Here is a 7,571-nt window from a genome sequence, read left to right as displayed (position 1 = left end):
CCCCTCCCTTCCCTTCCCCTCCCTTCTCCTCCCTTCCCCTCCCCCCCCCAGGGGGCAGCTCCCCTCCACCCTCAGCTTAACATGACCAGGATCCTCCTGCTAGCCCCAGACCTGCAGGAAGACAACCTCTACAGAGTCCCAAGTGATGGCAGGGTGAGGACCCCATGCTGAGGCACAACAGTGCCAACAGCCCCAAGGCTGCAGGGCTCACACTCCTGGGCCCCCCAGCACTTGCCTTCATAGTCCCATTGAAGAGGAAGCTATCGACCACAGTCTCATATTCCACTGCAGCCCTCACCTGGCAACAACAAAAAAAAAAAAAACAAGAAAAGATGGTAAAGTGAAATAAAGTCCATCTCAGGCCTTGCTTCTTAACACTAGAGGTACCAGCACTAGGGACAGCATCACCCTATTCTACTCACTCCCCATCTGGGGAGAGTTGGAGGGGCCACACCACCCACCAAACTCCCCTGAGGGTGTGAGGGCACACCCAGGCTGTGCTTGGCTTCAGGGAGCTGAGCAGCAGCACTGTACCAACCTGCTCTAAAATAAAGTAGTGGGAGCCAAGCCACAGAACCACACTGACCCTAAAAAGCAGGGGGGCTCCCCAACAGCAGCCCTGCACAACCCCCAAGAGAGGAAGGTGGGAGCCCCCAAGGGCATGGCAACCCCTTTACTGAGAGATCAAATGCTCCCAGCCTCCACAGGCCTGCTCCATAGTCCCACTGCTGCCTGCACTGTTCACAGGCTCGGGCTGATCCTTGCTGCAAGAGAAGAGAATAACAGGAAACAAAAAGCAAGTATCAATCTTGTTTTTAAGGAGCCTTTGTGTGGTTTCCTACTCCCAGTAGAGACAGGGTTGGACTAAAGGGCACTGCTGCATCTCAGTCACCTTCACCACTAGGAGTAGGAGTGGCTGAAAGCACCCACAAACCCACTCATCCTCCCTCCAAAGGGAGGCAGGCAGGTAGGACCACTGCTGCAGAAGCAGCGTGTAGACTTCAATAAAAGCAAAGGGAGCCCAGCAGTGGCCCTGCATTCAGTCCAAAGTAGGCAGGATGTGAGCACATAAGCAGCCACTTTCACTAGCTGAGAAAAAGAAAAAATCAACAGGAAAAGCATGTTACGGCAAACCCATGCAGGCCTCAGAAAAGCAAGCTAAGAGCCTAGCAGCTTCTTGCCAGAGCTCCAGGAGTTCCCAGCAGAAGCTAAGAGGCTTTGGGCAGGCCCTGCCCCCAGTACTTACAGCCTCCGTAGTCTCACTGGTGCCAGAACTGCTCACCGGCTTAGGCTGATCCTTGCTGCAAGAGGCCTCACTGCAGCCCTCATCCTGAAACAGAAAACAAAAGCCAGGAGCTTAGAGTAAAAGTCTCAAGTTAAGAAAAAAGTCAACAACAAAAGAACCCACAGGAACAGCACCTTGCATTGCTTCATACCTACAGAGCACCAAAGGGCATGGCCTCATCCTGTTCACCTCCTCCACCAGTGCAAGTTGGAGGAACTGCAGCACCCACAGACCTCAGGGTTGTGCTTGGCCTCAGGAGGTCCAGCAGCAGTCCTGTACCATCCCCTGGAAAAGAAAAAAAATATACATATATGTAGGAACCACACAACAGTACTATGATAACCCCCAAAAGTAAGGAGAGCCCAGCAGTAGTTCCAACCTGGATCTGGCTGCCCCAGAGCAGAGCCAAAACCAACAGAGTTACTTTTCTAGTCCTGACAGTAAGGAAACTTGGTTATTTAAGATTAGCAGCTTGTATTCCAGAATCCATGTGAGTCTTCGGTCTGAAATGGAAAATGAGGGATTTTATATTATCTAGGATTTCCTATCTTAAAGTCTCAAGCAATGCTTGGCTCTGTAGAAGAGTCCCAGAATACTGTGTACTCCAGCCTCTCCTCCCCCTGCGAGACACTCATTTCTTTGAGATCATGAACATCTTTGTTTAAGACAGGTTTTCCGTCATGTGGTCAGTATTCCCGCCCGGCTGCTTAATCCAGTTTTGGGTTCATTTTTACCACTAGTACAGTGTAAAACTACCTTTTGTGCAAATGGATCTTGACTATACTTCTTAGATAATTAAATATTACATGCTAATTTAATTACTGCTGTCTGTCTATCTGATGGCTGCACGGCCTTGTTCTCTATAGCATATAAAGGATATGCATCCAAACCAAATCTCTGTCTGGATAGAAAAGCGCTGGTCTAAACACAGGTGAAAGAGTAATATGAAATATTTCAGACTCTAGACATTCCTCACTTTAAATATTTACTTAAGAACTACATTTTGTCTTCAGACGTAGCATCAGTAGAGATGTATGCAACTGTTTTCCCAACCAGTTTTCCTGTGTAGGTTCAGGTTTCCAATAGCAGTGTCAGAGGACATTCTGGGATAAGATTATTATTTGCTCAGTGATTCAGGACACATTACAGTGACTGGCTGTCTTAATTTTAAAGGTTATTTTAATTTTATGCAAATCTTATGTAGAAGTGCCATTTGTAAAAAATCTGCGTAATACACCTTGTGTTTTAGTTTTACTTGTCATCCACTTTTGTACATAAGTTGTCTTCTCAAGTGAAACTGATATTAAATAGAGGGAGAAATGCCTCTTCAGCTCTATGAAATGCAAACTCACATCCTCCCTTTCTTATTTAGAAGAACACTAGTAGAATAGCCCTGGTAAAATGNGCCCTCATCCTGAAACAGAAAACAAAAGCCAGGAGCTTAGAGTAAAAGTCTCAAGTTAAGAAAAAAGTCAACAACAAAAGAACCCACAGGAACAGCACCTTGCATTGCTTCATACCTACAGAGCACCAAAGGGCATGGCCTCATCCTGTTCACCTCCTCCACCAGTGCAAGTTGGAGGAACTGCAGCACCCACAGACCTCAGGGTTGTGCTTGGCCTCAGGAGGTCCAGCAGCAGTCCTGTACCATCCCCTGGAAAAGAAAAAAAATATACATATATGTAGGAACCACACAACAGTACTATGATAACCCCCAAAAGTAAGGAGAGCCCAGCAGTAGTTCCAACCTGGATCTGGCTGCCCCAGAGCAGAGCCAAAACCAACAGAGTTACTTTTCTAGTCCTGACAGTAAGGAAACTTGGTTATTTAAGATTAGCAGCTTGTATTCCAGAATCCATGTGAGTCTTCGGTCTGAAATGGAAAATGAGGGATTTTATATTATCTAGGATTTCCTATCTTAAAGTCTCAAGCAATGCTTGGCTCTGTAGAAGAGTCCCAGAATACTGTGTACTCCAGCCTCTCCTCCCCCTGCGAGACACTCATTTCTTTGAGATCATGAACATCTTTGTTTAAGACAGGTTTTCCGTCATGTGGTCAGTATTCCCGCCCGGCTGCTTAATCCAGTTTTGGGTTCATTTTTACCACTAGTACAGTGTAAAACTACCTTTTGTGCAAATGGATCTTGACTATACTTCTTAGATAATTAAATATTACATGCTAATTTAATTACTGCTGTCTGTCTATCTGATGGCTGCACGGCCTTGTTCTCTATAGCATATAAAGGATATGCATCCAAACCAAATCTCTGTCTGGATAGAAAAGCGCTGGTCTAAACACAGGTGAAAGAGTAATATGAAATATTTCAGACTCTAGACATTCCTCACTTTAAATATTTACTTAAGAACTACATTTTGTCTTCAGACGTAGCATCAGTAGAGATGTATGCAACTGTTTTCCCAACCAGTTTTCCTGTGTAGGTTCAGGTTTCCAATAGCAGCGTCAGAGGACATTCTGGGATAAGATTATTATTTGCTCAGTGATTCAGGACACATTACAGTGACTGGCTGTCTTAATTTTAAAGGTTATTTTAATTTTATGCAAATCTTATGTAAAAGTGCCATTTGTAAAAAATCTGCGTAATACACCTTGTGTTTTAGTTTTACTTGTCATCCACTTTTGTACATAAGTTGTCTTCTCAAGTGAAACTGATATTAAACAGAGGGAGAAATGCCTCTTCAGCTCTATGAAATGCAAACTCACATCCTCCCTTTCTTGTTTAGAAGAACACTAGTAGAATAGCCCTGGTAAAATGGAGACAATTTATCATGGACACACACACATTTATATTAAACAGAAAAACACACTTGGATTTGCCAATGCAATTTATTGTCTCTGGTATCATTATTCAACAAAAGCTTTGCAAGCGTTTCTTATTCGTATGCACACAGCTCGATGTTCTTCTGTGAGGTTTGTACTTTGAGCACTGCAGTCTCGATTTTCAGATTGATGTCATTCAAACGAAGTGGAAAGCTGAGAACTGAAATGGCTGCTGACCCTCAGGGATGCCACAACAAATTAGTCAGATGTTCTGGTCTTATCACAGTGCTTTCTGTTGTTACGACAGTTAACATATTTAAATTCTTTATGAGCTTTCATCTAGGCATTATCACCAAAATTCTTTGTACGAGCTAATTTGCTTGTGAGGTAAACCTCCCTTATTTCCCATTTCTTTCTAGGACGTGCCAGCCTGGTCCCTCATGAATCAGAGCATCCAGAGAACATCTCTATTTTCTAAGAGACTGCCTGTGTTCCCAAGGCATCCTTGTGGCAGCAGCGGATGGCAGAGACACTGCAGCCGTCCCCACTTGCCGGGGAGTGTTAGCATATATGTATGCTTACAAAACTAAATATAAAGCTGAGTAGTCTGGGACAGTGGTTAAAATGGACACTTGCAAAGATGCTAGAATTAAACAGCAATTACCCTAATTTTGTTCAGTTTATCTGGCATAAAATTGATATAACTAACGTATTTTGAATATCTCTCGATGGTTTTGTGCGTTGTATTGGCAGTCACTGAATCTGAGGCATTGGTATAAAAATAAATTCTCCTCACTGAACATTCACAGCTCTAGTGAAGATTATTCCCAGGACCTGTAACGTGTCGTCCAGGAGGGATCCCACCTGGAACAACTGAAATAAAAACTTCATTTTCCTGCAATGCTGAAGTCATACATTGCAGAAAAAAACTACACAATGTGAGAATATACATTTTCTATGAAACGTGCATCAAGAATTGTACTCTAATTGGAAACCCTAACCCAGAAGGGGTTCTAGAAATGAAGTCAGTGAAAAAACCTAAGATTTGTTTGGGCTGGCTTGTTTGCAGAAGATTTAAAAGGCAAAGAGGTTATGAAAAATACGAATATATTGATACTGTTTGAGCTTTCCCTTACGTTCCCTGTAAATAGACTAGAAGCAGTATCACGTTAAGACATCCACTTGGTGTAATACAATTACTATATTAAAATTTACGCCGTTCGTTGAAGGACGTCTGCTGAAGCTGCCAAAGCCTCCCTCTTGGACCTTCTGTCACCTTACGCTGTTTAATGTGACATGATTATCTTAACTGGTTTTGAAATTCATCTACAGATACACAACACGTTTGAACAGCTTCTTTCTTGTGTAGACAATTCACTTGAGATGGCGGTGATATAATTCATTATGAAAAGACTGCAAGCAAAATGCTAAATGTGGATGTAACTGTTTGGTACTGGAGAACTGCCGTCTGGAAACCCTATAATTTAAAGAAGCTTAGGTCTCCAATGTGTAGCCTAGGCTTGGCTCTTGCTATAATGACATTTTCATGTTCATTGTTCTAGAGCCTTTCCATATGGACCTGAGGGAACACTACGGTAAGAACAAATTCAGAAGAGATTACTTAGTCAATGTCTAGAAGGAACAGACCAGGTCAAAATGCTGAAACTAAGTTGATCATCATGTTACATTTTGGCCACCTAAATGGTGACTGTTTCATAGAGCAAAAATACTTCTTACCATTGACTATTGAATATGAACACAAAAAAAAAGAAAACTACATGGGCCTGATGATCAGTAATGGTCTTACAGTATTTTCTATTGTGGCAAATAAGCAGTGGCCTTATGCCTGGGGAGTGAGACTGACATGAAGCTTGATGAAAATAAGATGGCAACTGCTCTATTGAGGGTACAAACTGCAAGCAAAGATTTATTATCACAGTAAGAGTCACAACTGAGGTCCAAGTCTGAGGTTTATTCAAATGCTGAAGCATTTCAGAGTTTGATCCTTGTATTTATCTTTTCCAGATCTACTTACAAGGGAGAACTGGTGGGATGTAAGTATCTATGTGTGTGTACATGCAAATATTCCACGACAAACAAACATTAGGTAGAAAAGGGTACACCCAAAATGTCTGTCTAAAGGAAGCATTTGATTTTGCGCACCGTAAAATTGCAATGCATGCGTCTCATTACTGCATGTCATGTACTGAAATGAGTTCACGTTTGATGAGGAAAGTGAGGTGAAATCAATCTTATTTTTCTGATAATGTTGCAGTGACCTTTCAAAAAGAAAAAAACTCACAACCCTCCCCAACAAAACAACCGAATAAAATGTGATGCAAAGAATATGCCACAGTAGAAAGCTACAGGGAATGCAGCAGTGATCAATTGCGAGCACAGTTTCTACCGTGCCTGGAATAGCATGTCCTGTTCAGCAAATACCTTTCAACCACAGCCTTTCTTAAAATTCTTTATAAAGCTAGAACCAATACACTGAAAAAACGTAAATAATATTTGTTTAATGACAGAATACTTTGTTGGTAATTGCGGATTTCTCGTTGTCGATGCAACAATATCTCAGCGCATAAAGAAGTCTGAATTTAAAATCTGATTATGTTTTGAAGGTAGGAAATACAGGGACAAGTACCGAGTCAGTGTAACTTTCCATACCATCAGTGAAACTGAGATTATTAGACTTCGTAGCTTAACTTAATTGTAATGTTCAGTTATGTGCCTGTGTGCACTGTTGCGCTTCTCTTATCAGAAGATATATGGTGGAAATATATTATTAAAAATCATACAGGTGTTCCTATATATTTGTGACATTTAGAGAATAATGTCATTAAAATATGAGTAAATACATAAATTATATCAAATTCTGAAGCAGCTCCTTTACAAACTAGAACTTTCTTGCAGTCAGGAGAATATCGTTCCCTTTATTCTCTAACTGGTATGGGTTTCTTTTGCTGGCTCTTAGAAAAATGCAGATTACATTGGCTAATGATACATAGAGATCTACAGTCTTCTCTCTTATTTCCAGCAGTGGATAATGGCTTTTTAAGTAACATATGGTAAATATGCTGAAGTATTATCATTTTGTAAGATTAAATTGAATATAAAAGGCAAATATAATTATTCAGTGTTCAATAATAACTGATGCGTTTGCGTGTCTATCTTAATACAAGAAAAAAGTACAGGTTTTTAAGTCTGAGTCTTTTGTGACATTAAAGGTGTTATATGTGAAATCCTGGCCTTATAATTATTTCAGTTACTGTACTAATTAGAAACTATACCAAAAGTAACTGTTTACAGATTTATATACAATTAAACTCAAGTGCAGTGAAGACTTGGAGGAGCTGTAAAATGTTTGTACAGTTTCAGTACCCCTCTTGGTGAAAACTTCTGTTTGAAATCCATCTGGAGCAGATACTGTCTATAAGAAAGTGTCTGAAAAAGTGACATCTTTCTATAAGGGAACTGCTTTTTACCAAGCAGCTAACCTGCACAA

The 7,571-nt window shown here is 41.2% G+C and overlaps 2 long non-coding RNA genes across 4 annotated transcripts in view; both read left to right on the top strand.

The window, feature by feature from the left end:
- Positions 1 to 7,308, top strand: part of LOC110397846 — a 25,018-nt gene extending 17,710 nt beyond the window's left edge. For all 3 annotated transcript variants that reach the window (XR_002438012.1, XR_002438013.1, XR_002438014.1), the window contains one exon: positions 4,483 to 7,308. This is a non-coding gene — a long non-coding RNA (uncharacterized LOC110397846). The remainder of the gene's footprint in view (positions 1 to 4,482) is intronic.
- LOC110397847 lies at positions 8 to 1,376 on the top strand. The gene is made up of 2 exons (XR_002438015.1): positions 8 to 153; positions 699 to 1,376. It is a non-coding gene; the product is annotated as an uncharacterized LOC110397847 (long non-coding RNA).

This window comes from Numida meleagris, chromosome 4 (genome assembly GCF_002078875.1).
Source record: "Numida meleagris isolate 19003 breed g44 Domestic line chromosome 4, NumMel1.0, whole genome shotgun sequence".
Taxonomy (NCBI): Eukaryota; Metazoa; Chordata; class Aves; order Galliformes; family Numididae; genus Numida; species Numida meleagris.
The sequence above is the reverse complement of the archived record's forward strand: the minus strand, read 5'-3'. Positions and strand labels throughout refer to the sequence as shown.